This window comes from Leucoraja erinacea, chromosome 8, assembly GCF_028641065.1.
Source record: "Leucoraja erinacea ecotype New England chromosome 8, Leri_hhj_1, whole genome shotgun sequence".
NCBI classification, from domain to species: Eukaryota; Metazoa; Chordata; class Chondrichthyes; order Rajiformes; family Rajidae; genus Leucoraja; species Leucoraja erinaceus.
Window position 1 is genome coordinate 72106340 of NC_073384.1, and position 18143 is coordinate 72124482.

The 18143-nt window shown below is 40.9% G+C and overlaps 1 protein-coding gene across 1 annotated transcript in view; it reads right to left on the reverse strand.

Moving 5' to 3' along the window:
* Positions 1-18143, reverse strand: part of arid1b (AT rich interactive domain 1B (SWI1-like)) — a 457745-nt gene that overhangs the window by 120739 nt on the left and 318863 nt on the right.

The window sequence follows — 18143 nt, forward strand, 5'->3', positions numbered from 1 at the left end:
AAGTCATGTCCTCTTGTTTGAATCTTCCCTATTCTCAAAGGGAAAAGCTTGTCCACATCAACTCTGTCTATCCCTCTCATCATTTTAAAGACCTCTATCAAGTCCCCCCTTAACCTTCTGCGCTCCAGAGAATAAAGACCTAACTTATTCAACCTATCTCTGTAACTTAGTTGTTGAAACCCAGGCAACATTCTAGTAAATCTCCTCTGTACTCTCTCTATTTTGTTGACATCCTTCCTATAATTGGGCGACCAAAATTGTACACCATACTCCAGATTTGGTCTCACCAATGCCTTGTACAATTTTAACATTACATCCCAGCTTCTATACTCATATAAACCGAAGAAGGACGCAAAAAACTGGAGTAATTCAGCGGGCCAGAGCGTCTCTGGAGAAAAGGAATAGGTGACGTTTCGGGTTGAGACCCTGGTTCGGTCTGAAGAAGGGTCTCGACCCGAAACATCGCCTATTCCTTTTCTCCAGAGACGTTGTCTGACCTGCTGAGTTACTCCAGTTTTTTGTGACTATCTTCGGTATTATTATGATCCTGTATAAGACAAGTGAGCTCTAAATACATGAGAACCTTGCCTCATGGCTGGTGTTAATACTTCGCCAGAATTAAACAATTGTGCAAATGTATGCCACAATGAATATTGGAGCTCAAATTAATCTCACATGTCACCAGTGTACACACTCTAGCTAAATGGTCAGGAAATCCAGAAACAACAGATAAATGCAACAATTGGGTCATAGAAACATAGAATTATAGAAAATAGGTGCAGGAGGAGGCCATTCGGCCCTTCGAGCCAGCACCGCCATTCAGTGTGATCATGGCTGATCGTTATTGATTGAACCCATGTCTGCCTTCTCCCCATATCCCTTTACTCCACTAGCCCCTAGAGCTCTATCTAACTATCTCTTAAATCCATCCTATGATTTGGCCTCCACTGCCCTCTGTGGCAGGGAATTCCACAAATTCACAATTCTCTGGGTGAAAAAGTTTTTTCTCACCTCAGTCTTAAATGGCCTCCCCTTTATTCAAAGACTGTGCCCCCCTAGAGAAAGATTACAATTCAGCCCTATATCTCTGAAATAGTTTGAAAGGAAGACATCTTCAACCTGTCACTTGCCCAAGCAGCTGTCCCCAGTGCCTTAAAACCACCTCCATCGTGCCGGTGCCAAAACACTCCACTGCGGTGAGCCTTAATGACTTCCGCCCAGTTACACTTACCCCCATCATCACTAAGTGATTCGAGAGGCTGGTCCTGGCACACCTCAAAAGCTGCCTACCCCCCACACTGGACCCCCATCAGTTCGCCTACCGCCAGAACAGGAGTACGGAGGATGCCATCTCAACGTCACTTCACTCCGCCCTCTCCCACCTCAACAACAGAGCCACCTATGTGAGTATGCTGTTCATCGACTTTAGCTCAGCATTTAACACCATTATCCCCTCCAAACTGATCACCAAACTCATTGACCTGGGCATCGACCCCTCCCTCTGCAACTGGATACTGGACTTTCTAACCAACAGACCCCAGTCTGTTAGGTTAGGCAAGCACACCTCTTCAACCCTCACCCTGAACACCGGCGTTCCACAGGGCTGTGTGCTGAGCCCCCTCCTCTACTCCCTCTTCACCTACGACTACACACCTGTACATGGTACTAACACCATCATCAAGTATGTAGATGGTACAACGGTGATTGGCCTCATCAGCAACAAAGGCCTATAAGGAAGAGGTCCAGCTCCTAGCAGCATGGTGTGCTGACAACAACCTGGCCCTTAACTCCAAGAAGACCATGGAGCTCATTGTGGACTACAGAAGGTCGAGGTGTGGCACGCACACCCCCATCCATATCAACGGGACGGAGGTGGAACGTGTTTCCAGTTTCAGGTTTCTGGGGGTCAACATCTCTGATGACCTCTCTTGGACCCACAATACCTCAACGCTGATCAAGAAGGCTCACCAACGTCTCTTCTTCCTGAGGAGACTAAAGCAGGGTCCATCTGTCTCCTCAGATTCTGGTGAACTTTTACCGCTGCGCCATCGAGAGCATCCTTACCAACTGTATCACAGTATGGTATGGCAACTACTCTGTCTCCGATCGGAAAGCACTGCAGAGGGTGATGAAAACTGCCCAACGCATCACCGGTTCCTCGCTCCCCTCCATTGAGTCTGTCCAGAGCAAGCAAGGTCTGTGAAGCATCGTCAAGGACTGCTCTCACTCCAACCACAACTGCTACTGTATATACATATATATATTACTGTTCCATTATACTGTGTTCACACTTCTGGGTGCGATGCTAAATGCATTTCATTGTCTCTGTACTTGTACACGGCACAAGGACAATAAATTTGAATCGGAATCGGAATCTTATTTGTGGCCTTCACATTTCCTCCCAGACATGTCAAAAGATTAAAAAAACAATGATGTAGTTTTCAAGTGTAGCCGTTGTTGGAGTACTGGGAATAGAACAGCCATTTTATACATATTTAAGCTCCCAAAAAGAAAAAAAATGATAATCAAATGATAATGACTAGATAGGTATTCAACAGCTCTTTCAAATGCAATCTTAATGTTCACCCAGAAAGCAGAAGGGGCTTTGAATTAATATATCCAGAAGATGGCACTTCTTCAGTACTGCAGCAAAGTCTGGGCATAGTTTAGTTTTGTTTAGAGATACAACATGGAAACAGACCCTCCAGCCCACTGGGTCCACACTGACCAGCGATCTCCTTTTAACACCAGATTTATGTTATCCCACTACCTCACCAGCCATTCCCTTCACACTTGGGGGCTATTTACAGAGGCCAATTTAACCTACAAGCCCGCACGTCTTTGAGACTTGGGAGGAAACCGGAGCACCCTGAGAAAATCCATGGGGATCCATCCGCAGGGAAAACGTGCGAACTCCATGTGGACCGTGTGGGTTTCATCTGGGTTTTCTTCAATATCCCAAAGGCGAGCGCTGTGAAGCTGCGGCTCCACCGACTGCACCACTGTGCTTCCCATACATCCCACCCAGCTTACATTTTAAACTTTGAAAATGCTACTCAAACCCATAACCTCACTCAAGTGGTGAGACTACTACCGTCTCAGCCATGACATGTACTTCCTTTCCTGACATTAGAGTCTTGTCATCAAATAAACTGGCCTTGTCCAGTACAAAGCATTACAAAAATATTCAGCAATGTCAAACGGTTGAACAATGTCGAACAGTTTCTTTTCTTCGGTATTCACCAAGGAGAAGGATATTGAATTATGTGAGGTAAGGGAAACAAGTAGAGTAGCTATGGAAACTATGAGATTCAAAGAAGAGGAAGTACTGACACTTTTGAGAAATATAAAAGTGGATAAGTCTCCAGGTCCGGACAGGATATTCCCTAGGACATTGATGGAAGTTAGTGTAGAAATAGCAGGGGCTATGGCAGAAATATTTCAAGTGTCATTAGAAACGGGAATAGTGCTGGGGGATTGGCGTACTGCGCATGTTGTTCCATTGTTTAAAAAGGGGTCTAAGAGTAAACCTAGCAATTATAGACCTGTTAGTTTGACGTCAGTGGTGGGCAAATTAATGGAAAGAATACTTAGAGATAATATATATAAGCATCTGGATAAACAGGGTCTGATTAGGAACAGTCAACATGGATTTGTGCCTGGAAGGTCATGTTTGACTAATCTTCTTGAATTTTTTGAAGATGTTACTCGGGAAATTGATGAGGGTAAAGCAGTGGATGTTGTGTATATGGACTTCAGCAAGGCCTTTGACAAGGTTCCTCATGGAAGGTTGGTTAAGAAGGTTCAATGGTTGGGTATTAATGGTGGAGTAGCAAGATGGATTCAACAGTGGCTGAATGGGAGATGCCAGAGAGTAATGGTGGATGGTTGTTTGTCAGGTTGGAGGCCAGTGACGAGTGGGGTGCCACAGGGATCTGTGTTGGGTCCACTGTTGTTTGTCATGTACATCAATGATCTGGATGAAGGTGTGGTAAATTGGATTAGTAAATATGCAGATGATACTAAGATAGGTGGGGTTGTGGGTAATGAAGTAGTTTCAAAGTCTACAGAGAGATTTATGCCAGTTGGAAGAGTGGGCTGAAAGATGGCAGATGGAGTTTAATGCTGATAAGTGTGAGGTGCTACATCTTGGCAGGACAAATCAAAATAGGACGTACATGGTAAATGGTAGGGAATTGAAGAATGTAGATGAACAGAGGGATCTGGGAATAACTGTGCACAGTTCCCTGAAAGTGGAATCTCATGTAGATAGGGTGGTAAAGAAAGCTTTTGGCGTGCTGGCCTTTATAAATCAGAGCATAGAGTATAGAAGTTGGGATGTAATGTTAAAATTGTACAAGGCATTGGTGAGGCCAATTTTGGAGTATGGTGTACAATTTTGGTCACCTAATTATAGGAATGATGTCAACAAAATAGAGAGAGTACAGAAGAGATTTACTAGAATGTTGCCTGGGTTTCAGCAACTAAGTTACAGAGAAAGGTTGAACAAGTTAGGGCTTTATTCTTTGGAGCGCAGAAGGTTAAGGGGGGACTTGATAGAGGTTTTTAAAATGATGAGAGGGATAGACAGAGTTGACGTGGAAAAGCTTTTCCCACTGAGAGTAGGGAAGATTCAAACAAGGGGACATGTCTTGAGAATTAAGGGACTGAAGTTTAGGGGTAACATGAGGGGGAACTTCTTTACTCAGAGAGTGGTGGCTGTGTGGAATCAGCTTCCAGTGAAGGTGGTGGAGGCAGGTTCGTTTTTATCATTTAAAAATAAATTGGATAGTTATATGGACGGGAAGGGAATGGAAGGTTATGGTCTGAGCGCAGGTATATGAGACTAGGGGAGAATATGTGTTCGGCACGGACTAGAAGGGTCGAGATGGCCTGTTTCTGTGCTGTAATTGTTATATCGTTATATGGTTATATGGGGGGTTAACAGTAGATTTAAGATTAAGATCACTAAACTGCAAGATAAGTATCTTGATGAAGCAAACAAAAGTACAGAACTTTTGTGCAGAACAGCACACAACTATTTCTTAAATACTCGCATGTTTTACCACCAGATGGTATTCCAAATGTAGATTATACTTAGAATGAAACTTGCAGTTATATCTGGACTTTCACCATCCCAAGGTGCTTTAGAGCCAATAAAGTGCTTTAGATGCTGACCTCCACGTCCAAAATGAAATTACGATGACCAGATAATATATTTTTAGAATTAGGGAAATATATTGGACAGGACGCCAGGATGAACTTAGAGTCGTAGAGTAATACAGCGTGGAAACAGGCCCTTCGGCTCAACTTGCACACACCAACATGTTCCAGCTACGCTCGTCCCACCTTCCCGCATTTGGCCCATATTCCTCCAAACCTGTCCTATCCATGTACCTGTCTAACTGTTTCTTAAACGTTGGGATAGTCCCAGCCTCAACTACCTCCTCTGGCAGCTTGTTCCATACACCCACCACTTTTTGTGTGAAAAAGATACCACTCAGATTCCCATTAAATCTTTTCCCTTTCACCTTAAACCTGTCCTCTGGTCCCCGATTCACCTACTCTGAGCAAGAGGCTCTGTGCATTTACCCGATCTATTCCTCTCATGATTTTATACACCTCTATAAGACCACCCCTCATCCTCCTGCGCTCCAAGGAATAGAGTCCCAGTCTACTCAATCTCTCCCTATAGCCAAACTCCTAACACCATTGATGTACAGAGGGATTTTGGGATCCAAGTCCATAACGCTCTAAAAGTGGCAACTCAAGTAGATTAGAGTGGTGGAGAAGGCATATGGCATGTTTGCATTAACTGGTTGGGAGTATAAGAGTCAGGAAGTCATGATGCAGCTGTATCGGACATCGGTTAGGATGCATTTGGAGTATTGCATGCAACTCTGGTCACCTCATTACAGGATGTGGAAGCTTTGGGAAGGGGTGTAGTGGTTTTACCAGAATGGTGCCTGGATTAGGTGGTATTAGCTAAATGCGAGAGCTTGGACAGACTTGGATTGTTTTCTCTGAGATGCCGGAGGTTGCAGGAAGGCTTGATAGAAGTACATAAAATGATGGGAAGGCACAGAGGATGGACAGTCATGATGTTTTTCCCAGGATGAAAATATCAAATACTAAAGGGCACAGCTTTAAGGTGCAAGTGGTAAAGTTTAAAGGACATGTGCGGGCAAGTTTTTCTTTATACACAGAAGGTGATGAGTGCCTGGAATGTATTGCTGGGGTGGAGCGGGGAGGGGATGAAGCCAGATATGATAGTGGCATGAAAAATACTTTTTGATCGGCACATGGATATGCAGGGAATGGAGGGATCTGGATTATGTGCAGGCAGATAACAGGTGGTTTTGGCATCGTGTTTGGCACAGATATTGTGAGTCAAAGGGCTTGTTCCTGCGCTGTATTGTTCTACGGCCAGAGGCTCAATCCCAGCCTGGGTCAACCATACAATCTTGTTATAGATAGCTCTGCTATTAGTGTTTACAATTTAAAATATGGCTCTCAGTTTGTGGCAAATTTGTAAATCTAAATATATATTCAACAGCATTTTATTTGAGGAGATAACACAGCAGCTGTAGCATATTTTGATGAATGGTTCACCCTCAATAGTAACTAGTCTTTTTTCAAAAACAAACTAACATATATTTTCCAGGCTCTGTGGTTGCTATTTTATACATAATACAACACATAATGTTCATAAGTGATAGGAGCAGAATTAGGCCTTTCGGCCCATCACATCTACTGCTCCATTCAGCCATGGCTGATCAATCTCTCTCTCCTAACCCCATTCTCCTGTCTTCTCCCCTTAAACCCCCGACACCCTCACTAGTCAAGAATCCATCTATCTCTGCCTTCAAAATATCTATTGACTTGGCCTCCACAGATTCACCACCCTCAACCTAAAGAAATTCCTCCTCATCTCCATCCTAAAGGAACGTCCTTTTATTCTGAGACCATGGCCTCTGGTCCTAGACTCACCCACTAGTGGAAAGATCCTCTCCACATCCACTCTATCCAGGTATAGGAGTCGTTTCTTTCCGCATGATATTGTAATACTTCAATTCATTTCAATTTTTCATTCAACAACTGTCAGAGTTAATGGGTACACCTTCAAAGAATCTAAATATTTATCACAGAAACCGTTATCTCTTGCCAAAACATACATCAAGAGGAGATTTCAATGGTAACTCTTCTGTGTATTGCATACATTTAATGGAAGTAGCAGGGAGATTGCAGAATAATTTTTGCTTTTTTATGAACCTGACTATTATTTTTTAAACCATAAATAGTGCATGGGACTGGTGTCTGGGATCACAGGTGAAACAAACCAACATAAAGGTGTGCCCTCCGACAGATATTTACTTACTATAAACCCACAAAATAAGTAGCAGTACTCAGCCTTTACAACACAATAAGCCTTAGAGATTTCAGCTGTTTTAGTGCATCAATATAAGGTATTTAATAATGAGGTTCTTAAACACATATTACACATAGCTTTGATTTTAGTCTTGGTCTCAGCACTCGCAAGACTCTAAACAAGCAAATCCACTCCATGGGTATTTTTATATGGTTAACAAATCGTAGAAGAATATTATAATGCTGCAAAATATTCAACATTTTTTCCAAAGGGCATCTTATGAAGTTTTCTTGATTGTTGAAAAAATGCAAAGAATATGAGGATGGATTTCATAAACTAAGATTCTGTTTACATTTTAATAATGCGTGTCAATGTCCCTATTGGCAATGTAACAGAGGAGAGTGGTTGTGGGAGACTGATGGGGAGATTACAGTATATACAAATAGATGCAACAGTTATTAAGATACGCTGAGTTAACTAACAGCTCTCTCGGACCAAAGTGTCACTTCCTGTTATTGTGTCAGCACCTGCTATTTTAAACAAAATTTATCTTTTTTTTAAATGCAAAGAAAAAAAAACCGTTGAAGCATTTCACTCTCTGGCCAAATTCAGGGGATACCAGGTGACATACACCGCCCAGTCATGTCTCTGTCTATTTTGGGGGAAGTCCTGAATAAAGCTCAGGAAGAATAAGACGTTTTGTGATGCACCTTCAGCCTATTCAGCAACCAGTTCAGAGTGATACTGGCTGAAGCTGGATGCTAATATGTCTGTACTCTAGTACAGGAGCTAAGCAGCCCACAAAACTGTTTAAAAGAGGAAAAACAAGCAACAACATTCTCCCAACTTCTTTCAGTAACGAAAGCAATGATATGGAGGATTACTCTTTAAAATGAAGTTTGTCACAACGTGATGCAAAGATCTTCCAATAATGTACCTGAGGATTCCTGCCTATGTAATATTGCACACAGTAAAGACTACAGCTGTTCAGCTAAAGTTCACCCCAATTTCCAAGGTATCAGAAAGTTAAGAGAAGTTTGAGAGTCAAATAGAATTTTTTTTCTACCTTTTGAATGTTCTGCTCTTCAAATGGGCCTTTGAAATAACTGTGCAGTGAGAAGGCCTTGAACATTTCTCAATGCACTGTAGTCCCCAATCTTTGTCATGTAATAGCTCTGCACTGCGGTTTACAACTTCCCCATTAGGCAGGAAGAGTTCAGCCATGCCAAATGTCATGCAGGTGTGAGGCATGCATTTTTGTCTGTCATTCTCTCATAGCTCTGGTTAGTACAAAACATAACCAAACAGAATCAAAATAGGAAACCACAAAGAACAATGCTCTTTTGTTGCAGTCGGGTTAAAAGTCCTGCTGGGAAACACTATAGTCCCACAGCAAATCCATTCATATAACGGCCACCTACCCGTACTGGTCAGGCTGGTACATCAAGGGAGCCTGAGTGTTGCCATAGTTGGGATGTTGTGGTGGAAACACAGGACGTCCACCAGGCCCAGTCTGACTGGGATAACCAGGCGACCTAATGTACGGTGGCCTAAATTGGGAAAGAAATAGCTCCTTTGTTTTCATTCTGTGTCAGTTCTGCATTTAGTTGTTAAAATGCATGTAATATCTACTTATCACCCATCGATCCTGAAGAATTAAACTGCAATTTGAATATTTAATGATCAGTTAAAGCAAGTTGGGCTTTTCAATTTAGATCAGTTTTTGTTATATCCAATGATCTTATCTTAATTTTAAATAACAAGTTTTTAAGGTTGAAGTATTGGATTCTCAAATCTTTCAATTCATTGCAAAACTAATACTGAAAACAGGTCAGACCTAAAAAAGCGTATGTTTAAATTAAAACAGGTTCTTTTATCCCTATTTTCAACAAGCTGTTTGTTGAGTTAATCTATAGCCTCCCTTTGATCTGGTATTTGTTGGTTCACATGCTTGATCAATGGTGTTTTATCATTAATATTTTATTATTATTAATGTTTATTGTTTTCTGAGTCACTCATAACTGTCACTGTATGTCATGTTGTTACTTGTGGGCGGAGCACCAAGGCAAATTCCTTGTATGTGAATACTTGGCCATTAAACTTACTTACTTACTTACTTACTTAACTGTTGTTGAGTTCAGGTCCCTGGACTGGTTAAACTGGCTCATAACTTGACCTGTTGACTATTCAATAAGAATTCAATGCAGAGATTAGTTTGCGATAGACTATGCGATCAAAGATGGAGTCATAGCAGAGCCTTTTTCTGTCTTCACCAGATGCCGACACAAGCAGGTCACACCAGGAATCACTGAACATTTAGCTATTGGAAACAGAAATCCATTACATTGTCATGCCTATAGGTCTAGTTAAGGCCAGCTAATTTAATACAGATTAGGAAGCAATTCTGTGATATTATGTCTTGAATGGCTTAAATATCACAGTAGGACCCTGTCTTTATTGGGTTACTATACATTTCAGATTTCAAATGTTTTTCAAGTAATTTTAATCTGAAAGAATGGACCATTGAAAGTTATGAACATACACTGCTACAAACTTCCCTTTACAGTGTGCGTGATAGTTGATTCCAAACATCTGATGGTTATACACGTTTCATTTAGGTGTTATACAAGCTCAAGGTTGTTTTATTTGAAATATAAAACGCATTAGTCTTGTGTATTTTACTTTGCGGGATAAGCACATGATGCATCATATTCAATCATATTGCTGGTACAGTCACAACCATGCAATATTCTACTTTCATCAAAAAACATTTCTCCTAACATAATGGACAATGTAGTGCGGTGCTGAACTGCCCAGCTCACATAATGCCCTGACCAGATCTCTTATTAGTGATGGCAACAGGTTGGAATAGTATGAATGAAAATTGACCGGCTTGGCCTATTCCTACTCAGCTACTACTCGGTATTCCTACTATGGCTGCTCGGTAACTCCAGTTGTGAAATGCATGAGCAAACATTGAGAAAAGATCCCAACTTCAACCATTCCCCCCTCCCCAACCTGGCTCCACCTGTCTGTGGTCCTTCAACCTTTCTTGATCCACCAATCACCCATTGGCCCGGGTCTCACCACCCCACCTCTCCTCTTTATACTGCCGATCTTCCCTCTCTATTCTCAGTCCTGGTGCAGGGTTTGGACTTGAAATGTCAGTAGTTTATTGCGGGGTGTGGCCACAGGGATCTGTGCTGGCTCCCTTGTTGTTCATTTAGTTGGATGGTTTGGATGATAAATTGCAAAGCATGGCCTGCAGATGATACTAAAATAGTTTGCACATGATACTAAAATCGGAGGTATTGTGGACGGTGAAGAAGGTTGTCACACATTGCAGCGGGATCATGAGCAGCTAGGTAAGGAATGGCTAATGGCATTCAATTTAGTTAAATGTGAGGTGTTGCAATTTGGGTATCAAGCCAGCGTAGGAACGTCAGGGTGAACAGTAAGGCACTGGGGGGGGGTGTAGAATAGAAGTATCTGGGCGTACGTACATAGTTCCTTGAAAGTGGGGTTGCAGGAAGGTTGTGTGGTGAAGAAGGCTTTTGGCATTCTGGTCTTCATCAAGGTAATGAGTACAGGAGGTGGGACATTTTGTTACAGTTGTTCGAGACATTGATGATGCCACACGGGAGTATTATGAACAGATTAGGTTACCCTGCTTTGGGAAAAATATCATTAAGACTGAAAGAGTCCAGAGAAGGTTGAGAAGAATGTCGCCAGGAATCGCGTGCCTGGGTGATAGGGAGAGGTTCGGCTTGCTTGGGCGTTATTCCTTGGAGAGTAGGGGACTGAGGCGTGACCTTTAGAGTAGTATAAAAAACGACAAGGGGCATAGCTGTGAGTGCACATACTCTTTTTTTCCAGGCAAGTGGAAACAAAAACTAGAGGGCCGAAGTTTAAGGTGAAAGGGGAAAGAATTAAAAGGGACACAAGGAGAATTTCTTCACACCAAGGGCAGTGCGTAAATGGAATGAGCTGCCAGAGAAAGTAGTTAGGGCAGGAATAAACATAAGATTTAAAATACATTTGGGCAGGTAAGATGTAAAGGGATATGGGCCTGTTACAGGCAAATGGGACTATCTCAGATGGACAACTTAGTCAGCATGGTTAAGAGAGGACAAAGGGTCTGCTTCCTGCCATATTATTCTTTCAGCAAATGATTCAATAAACCACTGAGTTCCTCCAAGAATTTGTTTGTAATTCCAGATTCCACCATCTGGGGTGCCATGTCTCCATTGAAAAATGATAGTCTGGGGTTTGGTGAATATCTCTCTATTGTCTCATCATTCCCCCCAGGTTAGATCCTATTTAGGAAAAATGCTAAATTGAACAATGTAGACAAGAAAAAATCAGGACAGCCAGGGAAGGAGTGAATAGCAGTAAAATAAAGAACACACTCATACATGAACAAACAAACTAAGTACGATCCCTTTCACTAACCATATACTCCAAGGACTATGGCAGTCATGGTACACTGCCTGATACGAGTACGGGCGACACGGTGGCATAGCGGTAGAACTACTGCCTTACAGCGCCAGAGACCCGGGTTCGAGCCTGACTATGGGTACTTGTCTGTATGGAGTTTGTACGTTCTCCCCGTGACCTGCGTGGGTTTTCTTTGAGATCGTCAGTTTCCTCACACACTCAAAAGACGTGCAGGTTTGAGGGTTAAATGGCTTGGTATAAATGTAAATTATCCCTAGTGTGTGTAGGATAGAGTTACTATATGGAGATCGCTGGTCGGTGCAGACTCGGTGGGCTGAAGGGCCTGTTTCTGCGCTATATCTCTAAACTAAACTAAGTAATAGGCTGCTTACTGTGTTCTGGGGTAAATTTAATTTACAAAACGGATGCGAGTTTTCGGGTATATTATAATATCAAACAGTCAATTTAAAATGTGCCAAACTTTAAAATAATTAAATTTATGGATTACAATTTCTAGTAAAAAGATACTGTCAATAATGTATCACATGTCTATATAATCCAAAATAATCCAATACTCAAACTTTAAAATAGATTCACAAAACCATTTAGAATATAGCCCACAATAAAAGTAAATCCGAGACATGTATAGCAATGGGTATTGGTTTGTCTAGATGCCATTTTAAACAGTGGTAAATAACAGCTTTAACTTGCCAGTAACCAAAGCAGAAACACAGAATTAATTTAAACAGCTTTTCTCACTAAACTGTAATAGCCAAGAATTTCTTCCGATAGATAACAAGACTTTCATGTGCACCTTTTAACAATCCACTCAAACTGTAATGTAACCATATTCTATATTCCAATTGAAAGATTACACAAAATGCTTAACATTTCTGAGGGACACTGCAACTCTGCAATTATTTCAGATAGAAAAGAACAGACAGATTGAATATTTGAAGATAAATAAGCAAAGAAAATGTGAATAATGAAGAGCTAAAATAAATCTTTAAAGGCTTGCAGCGGTGTAGTGTGGCACCAGGGTTGTTGCCACCCTGCAATGGTATAATGTTTACATGTGTCTGTGAATGTAAATGTTAACTCCAACTGGGAATGTATGTGCTTGTGCAGCTGAAAGGGAATCATAACACCGTTACACACAAAAGATGATCCAAAAAGACAATGGGACTAGACAATAACACAGGGTTTCAAAATGACACATTCCGCATCCGCAAAACAGCAAAGACAATAGCGAATGAGAACTTGGCTATACGCAAGTTACAAATGAGGCTGAAACACATTTAGCTGGTGAAAATGATGCAAAATCAACAGAATACCGATACAATGGCAAATGTACCAAAATTTGTATCTGAGATTGTTGAGTTCCCAAAGATTTTGTGGGCAAGAAGGAATTCTTGGCAATTTACCCCGTATCCTGTATTCTTAGCACTCAGCTCCTCGCCAATATAAATTGCACTGTTAATTGTTTGAAATACAATCTTTGTGTTGCGTGTGAATTAGTGATATAGATGCAACAGATGTTCAAAGAAAACACACTCTGGGCAAACCAACAGGATAGTTCCTAAATGAATGTTAGGACATACCATTTCTATTAAATGTGCGTTACTTATGTTGTGTACATTGGTTAAATGTTTGATTTGCTGACTGCCAACATTGCCAATGTTGCAAAATGTTGCACAAGTTGTACATTTTACTTTTCACACAAAATTGTAATCATTGAATGTAACTGTAATATATAGCAACATATTCTGGCAGAATTGGAGCTGCATTCAAGAGCTGTATAGCCCCAAATACATTAAAATTTAAATGCTTGACTGGTAACAACACTTGAATATTGCCAAGTAAAATGATCTTAAATCTCGCTATTGAACAATCACCACCAAACTTTAAAACAAAACATTTGTTTCAAACAGCAAATATCCACTTTTCATTCCATTGGTATAGAACCATTGAGTGAAGATTGACATAAAATGATTGCTCTGGAAGGAAAGGAAATATAAATAAAACAAGAGAAACGAATTCTATATAACACAATACCATAACCACAAAGTAACTCCAATTACATCATTAATGTATCAATTCAAATATTCAAAGCTTAGATTTGGCCACATACATAGTGGCAGAACACTAACTGTGAAAGGTAAAACCAGATACTCATGCTGCCCTGTCAAGAAACAGCCAATGTGAGCTAACGTCATGTATATCTGTTAAGCCTCTAACTTAATCATTCAACAAAGGATTGTCTAGAAGCTAGAAAGCTGGCAAAAATGATGCTAAATCAACAGAATACCGATACAACAGCATATGTACCAAAATGTGTATCTGAGATTGGTGAGTTCCCAAAGATTTTGTGGGCAAGAAGGAATTCTTGGCAATTTACCTGTAATTTAAGATCCTGTGCTTCAGCTAGCTTTCCCATTCTCGTACAGATGACCTGATCTCATGCATTCCAACGCAAGTTAAATAAAGGTTCTCCATAACTTACTCCGAAGATACTCCTTGCTTGTTGCGACGGGGAGCACATTTTGAGATCTGCAGCCCAAATGTTGGCTCCTAGATGTACAAGAGAATGCTTTGCTTCGAACTCACGTTCATCCCACAGCAGGAAGAAAAACTGATGAATGGAGAATGTAATCCAGCACATATGAATGGCAGTTTGTTCGCTAATCTCATCTGATATGAAGCCATTCATTTCTTTGAAAAGAACGCGAACTGAACACAGCGCATTCTTGCAACTAAGTATATTCTAAAGTCCTCAGAATTGGATTTTATTCATAAATTATCACATTTAAGTTATTTTTTTAAAAAGTACATTAAAAAAAAAAGTACTGTCTAGAAATAGATAGCTGGAACCATTTAAAATATATTAATTAAATGTAAATTCTCCTGGCAATGTTGTATTTTCTTTGTTAACAATAGGTGAAAGTGAAGTGAATTTTTTTGGAAAGAACAGTGATATGAAAATATGAATTTCCTGGAGTTTTGTGGTTACAGCAATGCTTCTCATCAGACACAGTGCACTGCAAATCTAATGTTTGTTACTTACTTATACCATCAACAGCTTCTTGCAAAAAAGTGCTGATCAGAAATGTCCTGTACAAATTTATTCATTTTAGTTACCAGGCTGGGAACATCAGCGGTCAACAATAAATGCTGAGAAATGCTGAGGTTATTCTGTCATGCAGCTGCCTGCAAACATAGCGACACAGACAAACATATTTATGCACATGTGTAATATCTGCTCAGTAAATGACAATATCTCTTCAAGAGCTGGACCGTTTCATTATACTGAAGATAATTAAATGTTGTGACTATGGTCAGTATATTTTAAGATCAGAGGAATGATTTACAATGGTACAGATTCAAAAATGTATTTTTGTATTTGCTCCAAAAATAATGTTGGAAAGATGCCTGACCATTTGTGTGGAACAGGACAACAGAATCTGACACACAGTTTTGGGGGAATCCAACGTAAATCAAAGATTCACTATTGTAGTTATTGTTGATGGGCATATTCTAAATCTTCAGGTCATTGCAACTTTCTTTCAAATGTCTATCAACCTCAGTAGTTTAAGGCACACAGAGGAAGGGGGAAATTGTGTCCTTGGTTTTATATTTTTAGTCTACGCTAATCTTCACTTTTTAGTTGCCTGTCAAAAGAAATCTATGTTCTTAAAAGGATGCAGCCTTTTGGCCCACAATGTCTGTGTCAAACCATGATGCCAGGTTAATCCCCACTGCCACATGTGATCCATATTCCTTCATTCCCTGCATATCCATGTGACTATCTAAAAGCTTTGTGAACTCCAACATTGCATCTGCCCCCATCACCACTCTGCAATGGGCATTCCAAGCACCACCATTCTCTATGATGTCAAAAACTTGCCCCACACATCTGCTTTAAACCTTCTGAAAGCTGTGCCCTCTAGCCTTTGACATTTTCCACCCTGGGAAAATAATTCTGGCTGCCTAACATATCCAAGCCTTTCGTAATTTTATATACATTGAACAGATCTCCAGTAAGCCTCCGATGCTCCAGAGAAGACAGTGAAAGTGTGCCCAACGCCTTCTTATAGCTAATACCCTCTAATCCAGGTAGCATTCTGGTAAACCCTCTCCAAAGCCTCCACATCATATAACCATATAACCATTACAGCACGGAAACAGGCCATCTCGGCCCTACAAGTCCGTGCCGAACAACTTTTTTCCCCTTAGTCCCACCTGCCTGCACTCATACCATAACCCTCCATTCCCTTCTCATCCATATGCCAATCCAATTTATTTTTCAATTATACCAACGGACCTGCCTCCACCACTTCCACTGGAAGCTCATTCCACACCGCTACCACTCTCTGAGTAAAGAAGTTCCCCCTCATGTTACCCCTAAACTTCTGTCCCTTAATTCTGAAGACATGTCCTCTTGTTTGAATCTTCCCTATTCTCAAAGGGAAAAGCTGATCCACATCAACTCTGTCTATCCCTCTCATCATTTTAAAGACCTCTATCAAGCCCCCCCTTAACCTTCTGCGCTCCAGAGAATAAAGACCTAACTTATTCAACCTTTCTCTGTAACTTAGTTGTTTAAACCCAGGCAACATTCTAGTAAATCTCCTCTGTACTCTCTCTATTTTGTTGACATCCTTCCTATAATTGGGCGACCAAAATTGTACACCATACTCCAGATTTGGCCTCACCAATGCCTTGTACAATTTTAACATTACATCCCAGCTTCTATACTCAATGCTCTGATTTATAAAGGCTGGCATACCAAAAGCTTTCTTTACCACCCTATCTATATGAGATTCCACCTTCAAGGAACTATGCACGGTTATTCCCAGATCCCTCTGTTCAACTGTATTCTTCAATTCCCTACCATTTACCATGTACGTCCTATTTTGATTTGTCCTGCCAAGGTGTAGCACCTCACATCTATCAGCATTAAACTCCATCTGCCATCTGTCAGCCCATTCTTCCAAATGGTCTAAATCACTCTGTAGACTTTGGAAATCCTCTTCATTATCCACAACACCCCCTATCTTGGTATCATCTGCATACTTACAAATCCAATTTACCACACCTTCATCCAGATCATTGATGTACATGACAAACAACAAAGGACCCAACACCGATCCCTGAGGCACCCCACTAGTCACCTGCCTCCAACCCGACAAACAACCATCCACCATTACCCTCTGGCTTCTCCCATTCAGCCACTGTTGAATCCATCTTGCTACTCCTGCATTTATACCCAACAGTTGAACCTTCTTAACCAACCTTCCATGAGGAACCTTGTCAAAGGCCTTACTAAAGTCCATATAGACAACATCCACTGCTTTACCCTCATCAATTTCCCTAGTAACCTCTTCAAAAAATTCAAGAAGATTAGTCAAACATGACCTTCCAGGCACAAATCCATGCTGACTGTTCCTAATCAGACCCTGTTTATCCAGATGCTTATATATATTATCTCTAAGTATCTTTTCCATTAATTTGCCCACCACTGAAGTCAAACTAACAGGCCTATAATTGCTAGGTTTACTCTTAGAACCCTTTTTAAACAATGGAACAACATGCGCAGTACGCCAATCCTCGGGGACTATTCCCGTTTCTAATGACATTTGAAATATTTCTGTCATAGCCCCGACTATTTCTACACTAACTTCCCTCAATGTCCTAGGGAATATCCTGTCAGGACCTGGAGACTTAGCCACTTTTATATTTTTCAAAAGTGTCAGTACTTCTTTTACTTTGAAACTCATAGTATCCATAGCTACTCTACTAGTTTCCCTTACCTCACATAATTCAATATCCTGCTCCTTGGTGAATACCGAAGAAAAGAAATTGTTCAATATCTCCCCCATCTCTTTTGGCTCTGCAGATGGCTGTCCATTGTCTCTCCAATGGACCAATTATATCCCTCGTTATCCTTTTGTTATTAATATAGCTGTAGAAACCCTTTGGATTTACTTTCACCTTACTTGCCAAAGCAACCTCATCCTTCCTGTGTGATCACAACTGCACACAATACTCCAAATGTGACCAAACCAAAGTGTTTTTACAGCTCCTTACTCTTATATCAATGCCTTGACTAATGAAGGCAAGCATACCATATGCCTTTTATTATTACTCCATCCACTTGCCTTGTTACTTTCAGGAAGCAATGGACTTGGACTCAACATTGTTTTGTACATCAATGTACAAGATTGAGGGGGGATCTTATAGAAACTTACAAAATCCTTAAGGGGTTGGACAGGCTAGATGCACGAAGATTATTCCCAATGTTGGGGAAGTCCAGAACTAGGGGTCACAGTTTAAGGAT